At 37.3% G+C, this 15,108-nt stretch overlaps 6 non-coding genes across 6 annotated transcripts; all 6 read right to left on the bottom strand.

Annotated features, from left to right (window-relative positions):
• Positions 1–4,148: 4,148 nt before the first annotated feature.
• TRNAK-UUU (transfer RNA lysine (anticodon UUU)) lies at positions 4,149–4,229 on the bottom strand. The gene is given in 2 exon segments: positions 4,149–4,184; positions 4,193–4,229. It is a non-coding gene; the product is annotated as a tRNA-Lys (tRNA).
• A 2,831-nt stretch (positions 4,230–7,060) lies between these two features.
• Positions 7,061–7,133, bottom strand: TRNAK-UUU (transfer RNA lysine (anticodon UUU)). Its single transcript has one exon. It is a non-coding gene; the product is annotated as a tRNA-Lys (tRNA).
• Positions 7,134–8,561: 1,428 nt separating this feature from the next.
• On the bottom strand, positions 8,562–8,634 carry TRNAK-UUU (transfer RNA lysine (anticodon UUU)). The gene has a single exon. It is a non-coding gene; the product is annotated as a tRNA-Lys (tRNA).
• A 1,447-nt stretch (positions 8,635–10,081) lies between these two features.
• On the bottom strand, positions 10,082–10,154 carry TRNAK-UUU (transfer RNA lysine (anticodon UUU)). Its single transcript has one exon. It is a non-coding gene; the product is annotated as a tRNA-Lys (tRNA).
• Positions 10,155–11,598: 1,444 nt separating this feature from the next.
• On the bottom strand, positions 11,599–11,671 carry TRNAK-UUU (transfer RNA lysine (anticodon UUU)). Its single transcript has one exon. It is a non-coding gene; the product is annotated as a tRNA-Lys (tRNA).
• Positions 11,672–14,278: 2,607 nt separating this feature from the next.
• Positions 14,279–14,351, bottom strand: TRNAK-UUU (transfer RNA lysine (anticodon UUU)). The gene has a single exon. It is a non-coding gene; the product is annotated as a tRNA-Lys (tRNA).
• Positions 14,352–15,108: the final 757 nt, after the last annotated feature.

Genomic DNA, 15,108 nt, shown 5'->3' with positions numbered 1-15,108 from the left:
TGCAAGTATCATGCTCCACACGACGTCTTCTTGTTACCTCCGCCACTAAAGGTGAAGGAAGTTATGTTTTCACCGCTCTCTGTCTGTTTGTCTGTCTGTTTGTCTCTGTGCAGAATATCTCAAAAAGTTGTGAACTGATTTGGATGAAATTTTATTGACAGGTTGGGTGAGTGACAAGGACAAAGGAATTTGATTTTGGTGAAGATCCAGATCCGACAACTCGAATTTTTAAAGTGATACTTCACCATTGAGAAATGGGGCCAAATATGATATATAGCACGATGTCTCAAAAAGTTGTGGACAGATTCGGATGAAACTTGGTGGACAGGTTGGGTGTTTGAGAAGGAAGAATTTACTCAATTTTGGTGAAGATCCGGAGCGGATCCGGATCTGATAATTTTTAAGTGATTCTTCACCATTGAGAGAAAGGACGAAACCGACATATATCATCATATCTCAAAAAGTTGTGAACAGATTCGGATGAAACTTGGTGGACAGGTTGGGTGTGTGACAATGACAAATTGATTTGATGTTGGTGAAGGTTCGAATACGGATCTGGATACGAGAATTATTAAATTTTTATAGTGATTCTTCACCAATGAGATGTAGGGCCAAAACGATATAGAGCATGATATTTCAAAAATGTAATGGGCCCGATATGTTCTCTTGGATCAGGCGTTGCGTGGCAGAGGCTATGTGCTCCACCAAGTGCCCTTCTCGTTATTAATGTTTTGGACACTCGATTGCAGGTTTGGAATTATCAATGATCCAGAATTTCTTGAAAACTCCAATCAATCTTCGCCTTTTCATGGAAGTTTTTCAAGCATTGATAAATACGTTTCATCGCCCCTGTCATCCCACCTGATAATGGTTTCAAACTGCGTTCTCCATTTGTGATGATGAACCTCATCTCACAAGGGTTTTTGTGTATTTTGCACCCAGCAACTTTTATTTTTAATGTGCATTGTCACTGACCATTCATATCATGCAATTTATTTCTCTGAACACAGGCACCTATCTTTTTTAACCAAAAAAATTGCTTGAACAGGGATTTGAACCCTGAACCCTCAGATAAAAAGTCTGATGCTCCACCGACTGAGCCATCCAGTCTCTAATAACATGGTTATAGTAGTTAAAATTAATATATTTTCTTATCACAGTTATTCTCGATTGCTAAATCAATGTGAATGAAACTGATCAAAAATACCAAAACCACGAATTGCACAACCGAAAGAATAGAGTCTCCTTTGCAAATCTATTCGTGTTTTTACCTCCGCCACCGAAGGTGAAGGTCGTGTTTTCACCCCTTTATTTCTGTTTGTTACTTGCAAAATCGAAGATTTTTCAAGTACATTTAGAAGTCTATTTTGTTCGTCTGTCTGTATGTCTGTTTATAGGGCTGTGACTCTACCTGTCATCCTTCCGAGGTTGGCAAAATGAGTACCAGCTTGTTGGTATCCTGTGTCGGAGTGGCGACCCGTCCAGGATTTGTGTCCAATTGCCAATGAGTCTGCTTCGGCAGCACCAATGCTCTGCACAGAGTATAGGCCCAATGGATGGATGGATGGATGTCTGTTTATCGCCTGCAGGTCATAATTTAAACCGATCTTCACGAAACTTCACCACATCGTAGAGTTTGTCAAAAGGAAGAAGCCAATTGTTGCCAAGAAGGTCAAATTCTCAACATCGGCCAAAGGTCAACAACTAAGGTGGTATTTCTAAAATCCTCAATTTTCATCCGATTGACTTGAAATTTAAACAGGATTTGCATATCAGGATGGTGAATTCCACCAGCCATTTATTTTTGAAGTCCACATCGGCCAAAAGAGCAACTTCGGCCAAATTTTTGAAATTGTCAATTTTCATCCGATTGACTTGAAATTTGAAGAGGAGTTGCATAGTTCGTCGTTGAATTCAATCACCAATTATACTTGAAGTCAAATTTGTTTTATGGATTCGGCAAGTATCGTGCTCTGCACGACGTCTTTTTCTTGTTTGTTGCTTGCAAAATCAAAGATTTTTCAAGTATATTATTAAGTCAATTTTGTTATTCTGTCTGTCTGTCTGTTTGTCACCTACAGGTCAGAATTCTAAAGCGATTGTCATGAAACTTTACCAAATTGAAGAGGTAGTCATTTGTGGAACTCTTAATATTCAAGGTAACTTTTATTACTCAATGTAACTCTTAATATTCAATGTCCACTCAAGGCAAAGTACAATTCAATCAGAGAATATTTATTACGCGTGATATCACGGAGCGACGGAGCATTGATGTAAAACATACAATGCTAAATCGGAGTTACAGAAATCATCTATCTATAATGCCTAAGGGAAGATGGGGGAGAGATAAGGGTGCCGAGGAGAAGAACAGAGAACAAGCGGAGGAGGGGGTTGGGTCATAACGACCTATATCTGACCTTGACTAGGCCAATTTTCACATGAGAAAGACATCCCACAAAGTTCTTATTATGCTGGTCAAAGACAACAAACGGATTAAAGCAAGGCAAGGGTTCAACTGTAAGTAAAACAATTCTGGACAGATTCAGGCTGTTCACATTGCATAAATCTTTAGAAAGGCCTGTCAAGAGATGGCAGGTACCTCAATTAGAAATCTAACAGAGGCAGAGAAGAGGAAAAGGGAGGGGAGACAGGGGACAAAAGCAGCAGCAGGAAAGAACATTGGGTGCATGGAAAGGCTAAGAGAGTTGGCATTAGGCCCTAAGCAAAGCAAGAGAAGATACAAGTTCCAATAAAATGCATTTGATTAAAATTAGTTTGATTATAGGTTCCAGTAGATGAGTTAGTAATTGACTACAATTCTTATGCATTGAGTGAGCAGATTAATCATACAACGAACATTCAAAAAGGAAGTGTGCTACAACACTGTCAAAGGTCATCTTGGGGTCAAAGTTCTGACATCGTCATTTTTCATCCGGTTGACTTGAAATTTGAAGAGGATTTATATTTCAGGTCACTGAATTTGTAAACCAATTATTTTTGAGGTCAAAGGTCAACTCAATGTCAAACTTCTAAAATCATCAAAGTTTATTTGAAAAATTGTCAATTTTCATCTGATTGACTTAAATTTGAACAAGATTTGCATATTGCTTCACTGAATTGGGAAAACAACGATATTTGAGGTCAAATGTCAACTCAAGGTCAAACTTCTAAAATCAATTTCAATCTGAAAAATAATCAATTTTTATCTAATTGACCTGAAATTTGATGAAGATTGTGAATTTTAATTTTAATTAAATGAGCAATTTCATGTATCCATGGCTGTCTTTGGAAAGAGGGAGATTTTTCAAGTATCGTACTCTGCATCATGTCTTTATCTTGTTTGTTTGTTTGTTTGTCTGTCTGCTTGTTTGTCTGTGTACAGGATATCTCCAAAAGTTGTGAACTGATTCGGATGAAATTTTGTGGACAGGTTGGGTGTGTGACAAGGACAAACAAATGAGATTTTGGTAAAGATCCGGATCCAGATCCGACGACTTGAATTTTTTTCGTGATTATTCAACATTGACAGATCAGACGAAATCGATATGTTGCATCATATCTCAAATAGTTGTGGATGGATACAGATGAAACTTGGTGGAGTTTGGGTGTTTGAGCACAACAAATTGATTTGATGTTGGTGAAGGTCCAAATGCGGATCTGGATACGGGAATTATTAAAATTGTGATGTGATTCTTCACCATTGAGATGTCGGGCCAAAAACGATTTTTGCATGATATTTCAAAAATGTAAAAATTCCCAATATGTTCTCGTGGATCAGACTTTGCATGGCAGAGGGTATGCGCTCCACCAATTGCCCGACTTGTTGTTAATGTTTTGGAAACTGTCGATTGCAGGTTTGGAATTATCAATGATCCAGAATTTCTTGAATACCCGAATAAAACTTCGCCTTTTCATGGAAGTTTATCAAGCATTGATAAATTTGTTTCACCACCCCTGTTACACGACCTGATAATGGTTTCAAGCTGCGTTCTCCACTTGTGTTGATGAACCTCATCTCACAAGGGTTTTTGTGCATCTTGCACCAAGCAACTGTTTTTTTTTTCATGTGTATTGTCGCTGACATTTTCCATCCTCTAATTTATTTCTCTGAACATGGACACCTATCTTTTTTAAGAACAAAAAGTAACTGCCTGAACAGGTATTTGAACCCTGAACCCTCAGATTAAAAGTCTAAAAGTCTGATGCTCTACCGATTAAGCTATCCAGGCTCTGATAATTATTTAATCGTATTCGTGAAAATTAATTTCTTGATATATTTTCTAATTACAGAGCCTGGTGTTGGCGCAGTGGTTAGGGCAGCGGCTTGGGATCCAAAAGGTCCTGAGTTCAAGCCCCGTTGGGCCACTGAATTAATACACCAGGGGGTTGACTCAGCCTGTCATCCTTCCGAGGTCGGCGAAGTGAGTACCGCTATACTGGGCCGGTGTATACCCCGGTTAAAATGGGTGCACCATACCCCTGTGTCATAAGAGGCGACCAGGGTTGCATCAGGAAGGGCATCCGGCGTAAAACATGTGCCAAATCAGTATGCGGATCATACGGATGATCCGCTGTGGCGACCCCAAAGCGGAGCAGCCGAAAGAAGAAGAAAAAGATTTTCTAATTACAGTTTTTCTTGATTGCTGAATCAATGTGAATGAAACTGATCAAAAATACCAAAACCACGAATTGCACAACCGAAAAAATAGAGTCTCCTTTGCAAAACTATTCGTGTTTTTACCTCCGCCATCAATGGTGAAGGAGTTGATGTTTTCACCTCTTTCTCTCTGTTTGGTACTTGCAAAATCGAAGATTTATCGAGTGTATTGATTCGTCGATTTCGTTATTCTGTATGTTCGTCTGTTTTTAGCCTTCAGGTTAAAATTTAAACCGATCTTCACGTAACTTCACGACGTGGTAGAGTTTGTCAGAAGGAAGAATCCTGTTGTTTTTGAGGTCAAACAAAAGGTCAACATCAGCCAAAGGCCAACAACTGGGGTGAGATTTCTAAAATCCTCAATTTTCATCCGATTTACTTGAAATTTGAAAAGGATTTATTTTTCAGATCACTGAATTCAACCACCAATTATTTTTGAGCTTCACGTCGGCCAAAAGGTCAACACAGACAAAAAAATCAACTTATGCCTCCTTTCTAAAATCCTCAATTTTCATCCGATTGACTTGAAATTTGAAATTGTTCTGTATTTCAGGGCAGTTAATTCAACCAGCCAATTATTTTTGAGGTCAACGTCGACCAAAAGGTCAACATAGGCCAAATGTCAACAACGAAGGTGGTATTTCAAAAATCCTCATTTTTGATCCCAATGACTAGATTTGAAGAGGATTTTCACATCTGGTCACTGAATTCAACCACCAATTCTTTTTGAGGTCCAAGTTGGCCAAAAGATCAACATATGCAAAACTGTCAACATCGGCCGAATTTCTCAAATTGTAAATTTTCATCCGATTGACTTGAAATTTGAAGAGGAGTTGCATATTTGATCATTGAATTCAGCCACCAATTATATTTGAGGTCAAATTTGTTTAATGGATTTTACAAGTATCGTGCTCTGCACGACATCTTCTTGTTTGTTACTTGAATAATCAAACATTTTTCAAGTATATTCGTCAGTCCATGTTGTTGTTCTGTCTTTCTTTCTGTCGGTCTGTTTGTTTGTCTGTTTGTTGCTGACAGGTCACAATTCCAAACTGATTATCAGGAAACTTTTCCAAGTTGTAGAGGTCGCCTCAACTGAGAAGCCTATTGTTTTTGAGTTAAAAGTTTTGAAATCGTCATTTTTCATTTGATTGACTTGAAATTTGAAGAGGGTTCATATTTCAGGTCACTGCATAAGTAAACCAACTATTTTTGAGGTCAAAGGTCAACTCAAGGTCATACTTCTAAAATCAATTTCAATTTGAAAAAGAATAAATTTTTGTCTGATTGACCTGAACTTTGATGAAGATTGTGAATTTTGATGTCAATGAAATGAACAATTTCATGTATCCATGGCAACCTTTGGAGAGGTGGTGGATTTTGCAAGTATCGTGTTCTGCACAATGTCTTTTTCTTGTTTGTTTGTTTGTCTGTTTGTTTGTTTGTTTGTTTGTTTGTCTGTGCACAGGATATCTCAAAAAATTGTGAACTGATTCGGATGAAATTTTGTGGACAGATTGGGTGTGTGACAAGGACAAACAAATTAGATTTTGGTGAAGAACCGGATCCGGATCTCACAACTGGAATTGTAAAAGTGATTGTTCACCATGGAGAGATCGGGCAAAAAATAACAGAGATCAATGTCTCAAATAGTTGTGGACGAAATCGGATGAAACTTGGTGGACATGTTGGGTGTTTGTGAAGGAAGGATTTATTCAATTTTGATGAAGATCCAGACCGGATTCCTGATCTGATAATTTTTTACGTGATTATTCAACAATGAGAGATCGAGCTGAACCGATATATGGCATCATATCTCAAAAAGCTTTGGATGGATTTGGATGAAACTTGGAGGAGAGGGTGGGTGGGTGACCACGACAAATTAATTTGATGTTGGTGAAGGTCCGAATGCGGATCTGGATGTGGGAATTATTAAAATTGTGAAGTGATTCTTCACCATTGAGATGTCGGGCCAAAAACGATTTTTGCATGATATTTCAAAAATGTAAATGGCCCAATATGTTCTCGTGGATAAGACTTTGCATGGCAGAAGGTATGCACTCCACCAATTGCCCGACTTGTTGTTAATGTTTTGGACACTGTCGATTGCAGGTTTAGAATTATCAATGATCCAGAATTTCTTGAATTCCTGAATAACCTTCGCCTTTACATGGAAGTTTTTCAAGCATTTAACAATTCGTTTCACCACCCCTGTTACACGACCTGATAATGGTTTCAAGCTGCGTTCTCCACTTGTGATGATGAACCTCATCTCACAAGGGTTTTTGTGCATCTTGCACCGAGCAACTGTTTTTTTTCATGTTTCTTGTCACTGACAATTTCCATCGTGAAATTTATTTCTCTGAACATGGACACCTATCTTTTTTAACAACAAAAAATATCTGCCTGAACAGGGATTTGAACCCTGAACCCTCAGATTAAAAGTCTGATGCTCTACCGATTGAGCTATCCAGGCCCTTATAATTTAATTGTATTCGTGAAAATTAATTTCTTAATATATTTTGTAATTACAGTTTTTCTCGATTGCTGAATCAATGTGAATGAAACTGATCAAAAACACCAAAACCATGAATTGCACAACTGAAAGAATATTCTCCTTTGCAAAACTATTCGTGTTTTTCCCTCCGCCATCGAAGGTGAAGGAGGTGATGTTTTCACCTATTTCTGTCTGTTTGGTACTTGCAAAATCGAAGATTTATCGGGTGTATTGATTCGTCGATTTCGTTATTCTGTCTGTTCGTCTGTTTTTTGCCTTCAGGTCAAAATTTAAACCGATCTTCACGAAGCTTCATCACATGGTGGAGTTTGTCAGAAGGAAGAAGCTAATTGTTGTTGACGTCAAAAGGTCAACAGAGGCGTGATCAAAAACTCAGGTTGTGTTTTTATCACCCTCGATGTTCATCTGATTGACTTAAAATTTGAAGAGGTTTTACATTTCAGTTCACTTCATTCAACCACCAATTATTTTTGAGTTCCACATCGGCTAAAAGGTCAACAAAGGCCGACTTTCTAAAATTGTCAATTTTCATCCGATTGACTTGAAATTTGAAGGGGATTTATTTTTCAGGTCAAGGAATTAGTAAACCAACTATTTTGAGGTCAAAGTTCAACTCAAGATCAAACTTCTAAAATCATCAAATTGTATTTGAAAAACAACCAATTTTCATTTGATTGACTTAAATTTGAACAGGATTTGCAGGTTGCATCACTGAATTGGGAAACCAACTATATTTGAGGTCAAATGTCAACTCACGTTCAAAGTTCTAAAATCAATTTCAATCTGAAAAATAATAATTTTTCATCTGATTGACCTGAACTCCACCACTCAGTGGAGAGTTTGGGTGATTGAGCACAACAAATTGATTTGATGTTGGTGAAGGTCCGAATACGGATCTGGAGACGAGGAATTTTTACAATTCTCAAGTGATTCTTCACCATTGAGATGTAGGACCAAAACGAAATATGGCCTGATATTTCAAAAATGTAAATGACCCAATATGCCCTCGTGGATCAGACTTTGCGTGGCAGAGGGTATGCGCTCCACCAATTGCCCAACTTGTTATTAATGTTTTGGACACTGTCGATTGCAGGTTTGGAATTATCAATGATCCAGAACTTCTTGAATACCCGAATAAATCTACGCCTTTCCATGGAAGATTTTTAAGCATTGATAAATGAGTTTCACTGCCCCTGTCATTCGACCTGATTATGGTTTCAAGCTGCGTTCTCCACTTGTGATGATGAACCTCATCTCACAAGGGTTTTTGTGCATCTTGCACCGAGCAACTGTTTTTTTTTCATGTGTATTGTCGCTGACAATTTCCATCGTGCAATTTGTATCTCTGAACATGGACACCTGTCTTTTTTAACAACAACAAAAAACTGCCTGAACAGGGATTTGAGCCCTGAACCCTCAGATTAAAAGTCTGATGCTCTACCGATTGAGCTATCCAGGCTCTGATAATTTAATTGTATTCGTTAAAATTAATTTCTTAACATATTTTCTCATTACAGTTTTTCTCGATTACTGAATCAATGTGAATGAAACTGATCAAAAATACCAAAACCACTAATTGCACAACCGAAAGAATTGAGTGTCCTTTGCAAAACTATTCGTGTTTTTACCTCCGCCATCGAAGATGAAGGAGGTGATGTTTTCACCTCTTTCTGTCTGTTTGGTACTTGCAAAATCGAAGATTTATCGAGTGTATCGATTCGTCGATTTCATTATTCTGTCTGTTCGTCTGTTTTTTGCCTTCAGGCCAAAATTTAAACCGATCTTCACGAAACTTCACTACGTGGTCAAGTTTGTCAGAAGGAAGAATCCTGTTGTTTTTGAGGTCAAAAGGTCAACATCGGCCAAAGGTCAACAACTGGGGTGAGATTTCTAAAATCCTCAATTTTTATTCTATTTCCTTGAAATTTGAATAGGATTTCTTTTTCAGATCACTGAATTCAACCACCAATTATTTTTGAGGTCCACGTTGGCCAAAAGGTCAACACAGGCAAAAAAATCAACATATGCCTCCTTTCTAAAATCCTCAATTTTCATCCGATTGACTTGAAATTTGAAGGGGATTTATTTTTCAGGTCAAGGAATTAGTAAACCAACTATTTTGAGATCAAAAGTCAACTCAAGATCAAACTTCTAAAATCATCAAATTGTATTTGAAATACAATCAATTTTCATTTGATTGACTTGAATTTGAACAGGATTTGCATATTGCATCACTGAATTGGGAAACCAACTTTATTTGAGGTCAAATGTCAACTCAAGGTCAAAGTTCTAAATCAATTTCAATCTGAAAAACAATAATTTTTCATCTTATTGACCTGAAATCCACCACTTCGTGGAGAGGTTGGGTGATTGAGGACAATAAATTGATTTGATGTTGGTGAAGGTCCGAGTACGGATCTGGATACGAAGCATTTTTACAAATCTAAAGTGATTCTTCACCATTGAGATTTCGGACCAAAACGATATATGACCTGATATTTCAAAAATGTAATGGGCCCGATATGTCCTCGTGGATCAGCCGTTGTGTGGCAGAGGGTATGCTCTCCAACTGGTGCCCTTCCAGTTAATGTTTTGGACACTGTCGATTGCAGGTTTGGAATTATCAATGATCCAGAACTTCTTGAATACCCGAATAAATCTACGCCTTTCCATGGAAGATTTTCAAGCATTGATAAATGAGTTTCACTGCCCCTGTCAGTCGACCTGATTATGGTTTCAAGCTGCGTTCTCCACTTGTGATGATGAACCTCATCTCACAAGGGTTTTTGTGCATCTTGCACCGAGCAACTGTTTTTTTCTCATGTGTATTGTCGCTGACAATTTTCATCCTGTAATTTATTTCTCTGAACATGGACACTTATCTTTTTTAACAACAACAAAAAAACTGCCTGGACAGGGATTTGAACCCTGAACCCTCAGATTAAAAGTCTGATGCTCTATCAATTGAGCTATCCAGGCTCTGATAATTTAATTGTGTTCGTTAAAATTAATTTCTTCATATATTTTCTAATTACCGTTTTTCTCGATCGCTGAAACAATGTGAATGAAACTGATCAAAAATACCAAAACCACGAATTGCACAACCGAAAGAGTAGAATCTCCTTTGCAAAACTATTCGTGTTTTTACCTCCGCCATCGAAGGTGAAGGAGGTGATGTTTTCACCCCTTTCTCTCTGTTTTTATCTGCAAAATCGAAGATTTTTCAAGTTCCTTGATGAATCGATATTGTTATTCCGTCTGTCTGTTTATCGCCTTCAGGTCAAAATTTAAACCGATCTTCACGAAGCTTCATCACATGGTGGAGTTTGTCAGAAGGAAGAAGCTAATTGTTGTTGACGTCAAAAGGTCAACAGAGGCGTGATCAAAAACTCAGGTTGTGTTTTTATAATCCTCGATTTTCATCCGATTGACTTGAAATTTGAAGAGGTTTTACATTTCAGTTCACTTCATTCAACCACCAATTATTTTTGAGTTCCACATCGGCTAAAAGGTCAACAAAGGTTAAAAGGTCAACAAAGGCCGACTTTCTAAAATTGTCAATTTTCATCCGATTGACTTGAAATTTGAAGGGGATTTATTTTTCAGGTCAAGGAATTAGGAAACCAACTATTTGAGGTCAAACGTCAACTCAAGATCAAACTTCTAAAAGGATCAAATTGTATTTGAAAAACAATCAATTTTCATTTGATTGACTTAAATTTGAACAAGATTTGCAAATTGAATCACTGAATTGGGAAACCAACTATATTTGAGGTCAAATGTCAACTCAAGGTCAAAGTTCAAAAATCAATTTCAATCTGAAAAATAATAATTTTTCATCTGATTGACCTGAACTCCACCACTTGGTGGAGAAGTTGGGTGATTGAGCACAACAAATTGATTTGATGTTGGTGAAGGTCCGAATACGGATCTGGAGACGAGGAATTTTTACAATTCTCAAGTGATTCTTCACCATTGAGATGTAGGACCAAAACGAAATATGGCCTGATATTTCAAAAATGTAAATGACCCAATATGTCCTCGTGGATCAGACTTTGCGTGGCAGAGGGTATGCGCTCCACCAATTGCCCAACTTGTTATTAATGTTTTGGACACTGTCGATTGCAGGTTTGGAATTATCAATGATCCAGAATTTCTTGAATACCCGAATAAAACTTCGCCTTTTCATGGAAATTTTTCAAGCATTGATAAATTAGTTTCACCACCCCTGTTACACGACCTGATAATTGTTTCAAGCTGCATTCTCCACTTGTGATGAACCTCATCTCACAAGGGTTTTTGTGCATCTTGCACCGAGCAACTGTTTTTTTTTCATGTGTATTGTCGCTGACAATTTTCATCCTGTAATTAATTTATTTCTCTGAACATGGACACTTATCTTTTTTAACAACAAAAAAAAAACTGCCTGGACAGGGATTTGAACCCTGAACCCTCAGATCAAAAGTCTGATGCTCTACCAATTGAGCTATCCAGACTCTGATAATTTAATTGTCTTCGTTAAAATTAATTTCTTCATATATTTTCTAATTACAGTTTTTCTCGATCGCTGAAACAATGTGAATGAAACTGATCAAAAATACCAAAAACCACGAATTACACAACCGAAAGAATGGAGTCTCCTTTGCAAAACTATTCGTGTTTTTACCTCCGCCATCAATGGTGAAACAGGTGATGTTTTCACCTCTTTCTGTCTGTTTGGTACTTTCAAAATCGAAGATTTATCGAGTGTATTTATTCGTCGATTTCGTTATTCTGTCTGTTCGTCTGCTTTTCGCCTTCAGGTCAAAATTTAAACCGATCTTCACAAAACTTCACTAGGTGGTCGAGTTTGTCAGAAGGAAGAATCCTCTTGTTTTGAGGTCAAAAGGTCAACATCGGCCAAAGGTCATCAACTGGGGTGAGATTTCTAAAATCCTCAATTTTCATCCTATTTACTTGAAATTTAAACCAGATTTGCATGTCAGGATCGAGAATTCAACCGGCCAATTATTTTAAGTCAACATTGACCAAAAGGTCAACGTGGCCCCAAGGTCAATAACGAAGGTGGTATTTCGAAAATCCTCAATTTTCATCCGATTGACTTGAAATTTTAAAAAGTTCTCCATTTCTGGTCAGTTAATTCAACCAGCCAAGTATTTTTGAGGTCAACAAAGAAGAAAAGGTCAACATCGTCCAAATGTCAACAACGAAGGTGGTATTTCGAAAATCCTCCTTTTTGATCCCATTGACGAGATTTGCAGAGGATTTTCAAATCTGGTCACTGAATTCAACCACCAATCTTTTTGAGGTCCAAGTTGGCCAAAAGATCAACATCCGCAAAACTGTCAACATCAGCCGAATTTCTAAAATTGTCAATTTTCATCCGATTGACGTGAAACTTGAAGAGGAGTTGCACATTTGATCATTGAATTCCACTACCAATTATATTTTAGGTCAAATTTGTTTTCTGGACTTTACATGTTTTGTGCTCGAAACGACATCTTGTTTGTTACTTGAACAATCGAAGATTTTTCAAGTATATCGGTCAGTCCATTTCGTTATTCTGTCTGTCTTTCTGTCAGTTTATTTGTTTGTCTGTTTGTCGCCGACAGTTCACAATTCCAAACTGATTGTCATGAAACTTTACCAAGTTGTGGAGGTCGCCTCAACTGAGAAGCCTATTGTTTTTGAGTTAAAAGTTTTGAAATTGTCATTTTTCATTTGATTGACTTGAAATTTGAAGAGGGTTTATATTTCAGGTCACTGAATTAGTAAACCAACTATTTTTGAGGTCAAAGGTCAACTCAAGGTCAAACTTCCAAAATCATCAAATTGTAGTTGAAAAACAATCAATTTTCATCTGATTGACTTAAATTTGAACAAGATTTGCATATTGCATCACTGAATTGGGAAACCAACTATATTTGAGGTCAAAAGGTCAACACAAACTCATACTTCTCAAATCAATTTCAATCTGAAAAATAATCAATTTTCATCTGATTGACCTAAACTTTGATAAAGATTGTGAATTTTAATCTCAAAGAAATGAACAATTTCATGTATCCATGGCAACCTTTGGAGAAGGCGTGGATTTTGCAAGTATCGTGTTCTGCAGTCTTTTCTTGTTTGTTTGTTTGTCTGTTTGTTTGTTTGTTTGTCTGTGCACAGGATATCTCAAAAAATTGTGAATTGATTCGGATGAAATTTTGTGGACAGATTGGGTGTGTGACAAGGACAAACGAATTAGATTTTGGTGAAGATCCCGATCCGGATCCGACAACTGGAATTGTAAAAGTGATCGTTCACCATTGAGAGATCGGGCGAAAAATAACATCGCTCAATGTCTCAAAATGTTGTGGACTAAATCGGATGAAACTTGGTGGACATGTTCGGTGTTTGTGAAGGAAGGATTTATTCAATTTTGATGAAGATCCAGACCGGATCCTGATCTGATAATTTTTTAAGTGATTATTCAACATTGAGAGATCGAGCTGAACCGATATATGGCATCATATCTCAAAAAGTTGTGGACGGATTTGGATGAAATTGGTGGACAGGTTGGGTGTGTGACCACGACAAATTGATGTGATGTAGGTGACGGTCCGAATACGGATCTGAATACTGGAATTATTAAATTTTTATAGTGATTCTTCACCAATGAGATGTAGGGCCAAAAACGATTTTTGCATGATATTTCAAAAATGTAAATGGCCCAATATGTTCTTGTGGATCAGACTTTGCGTGGCAGAGGGTATGCGCTCCACCAATTGCCCGACTTGTTCTTAATGTTTTGGACATCGTCGATTGCAGGTTTGGAATTATCAATGATCCAGAATTTCTTGAATACCCGAATAAAGCTTCGCCTTTTCATGGAAGTTTTTCAAGAATTGATAAATTAGTTTCACCACCCCTGTTTCATGACGTGATAATGGTTTCAAGCTGCATTCTCCACTTGTGATGAACCTCATCTCACAAGGGTTTTTGTGCATCTTGCACCGACCAACTGTTTTTTTTTTCATGTGTGTTGTCGCTGACAATTTCCGTCATGTAATTTATATCTCTGAACATGGACACCTTTCTATTTTAACAACAAACAAAAAAACTGCCTGAACAAGGATTTGAACCCTGAACCCTCAGATTAAAAGTCTGATGCTCTACCGATTGAGCTATCCAGGCTCCGATAATTTTATCGTGTTCATTAAAATTAATTTCTTAATATATTTCCTAATTACCGTTTTTCTCGATTGCTGAATCAATGTGAATGAAACTGATCAAAAATACCAAAACCACGAATTGCACAACCGAAAGAGTGGAATCTCCTTTGCAAAACTATTCGTGTTTTTACCTCCGCCATCGAAGGTGAAGGAGGTTATGTTTTCACCCCTTTCTCTCTGTTTTTATCTGCAAAATCGAAGATTTTTCATGTTCCTGATGAGTCGATATTGTTATTCCGTCTGTTTATCGCCTTCAGGTCAAAATTTAAACCGATCTTCACGAAGCTTCATCACATGGTGGAGTTTGTCAGAAGGAAGAAGCTAATTGTTGTTGACGTCAAAAGGTCAACAGAGGCGTGATCAAAAACTCAGGTTGTGTTTTTATAATCCTCGATTTTCATCTGATTGACTTAAAATTTGAAGAGGTTTTACATTTCAGTTCACTTCATTCAACCACCAATTATTTTTGAGTTCCACATCGGCAAAAAGTCAACAAAGGTAAAAAGGTCAACAAAGGCTGACTTTCTAAAATTGTCAATTTTCATCCGATTGACTTGAAATTTGAAGGGGATTTATTTTTCAGGTCAAGGAATTCGTAAACCAACTATTTTGAGGTCAAAGTTCAACTCAAGATCAAACTTCTAAAATCATCAAATTGTATTTGAAAAACAATCAATTTTCATTGGATTGACTTAAATTTGAACAGGATTTGCAGATTG

This window comes from Eptatretus burgeri, chromosome 11, assembly GCF_056783735.1.
Source record: "Eptatretus burgeri isolate ZD-2024b chromosome 11, Ebu_testis_v1, whole genome shotgun sequence".
Lineage (NCBI taxonomy): Eukaryota > Metazoa > Chordata > Myxini > Myxiniformes > Myxinidae > Eptatretus > Eptatretus burgeri.
This window is presented reverse-complemented; position numbering and strand designations above follow the sequence as displayed.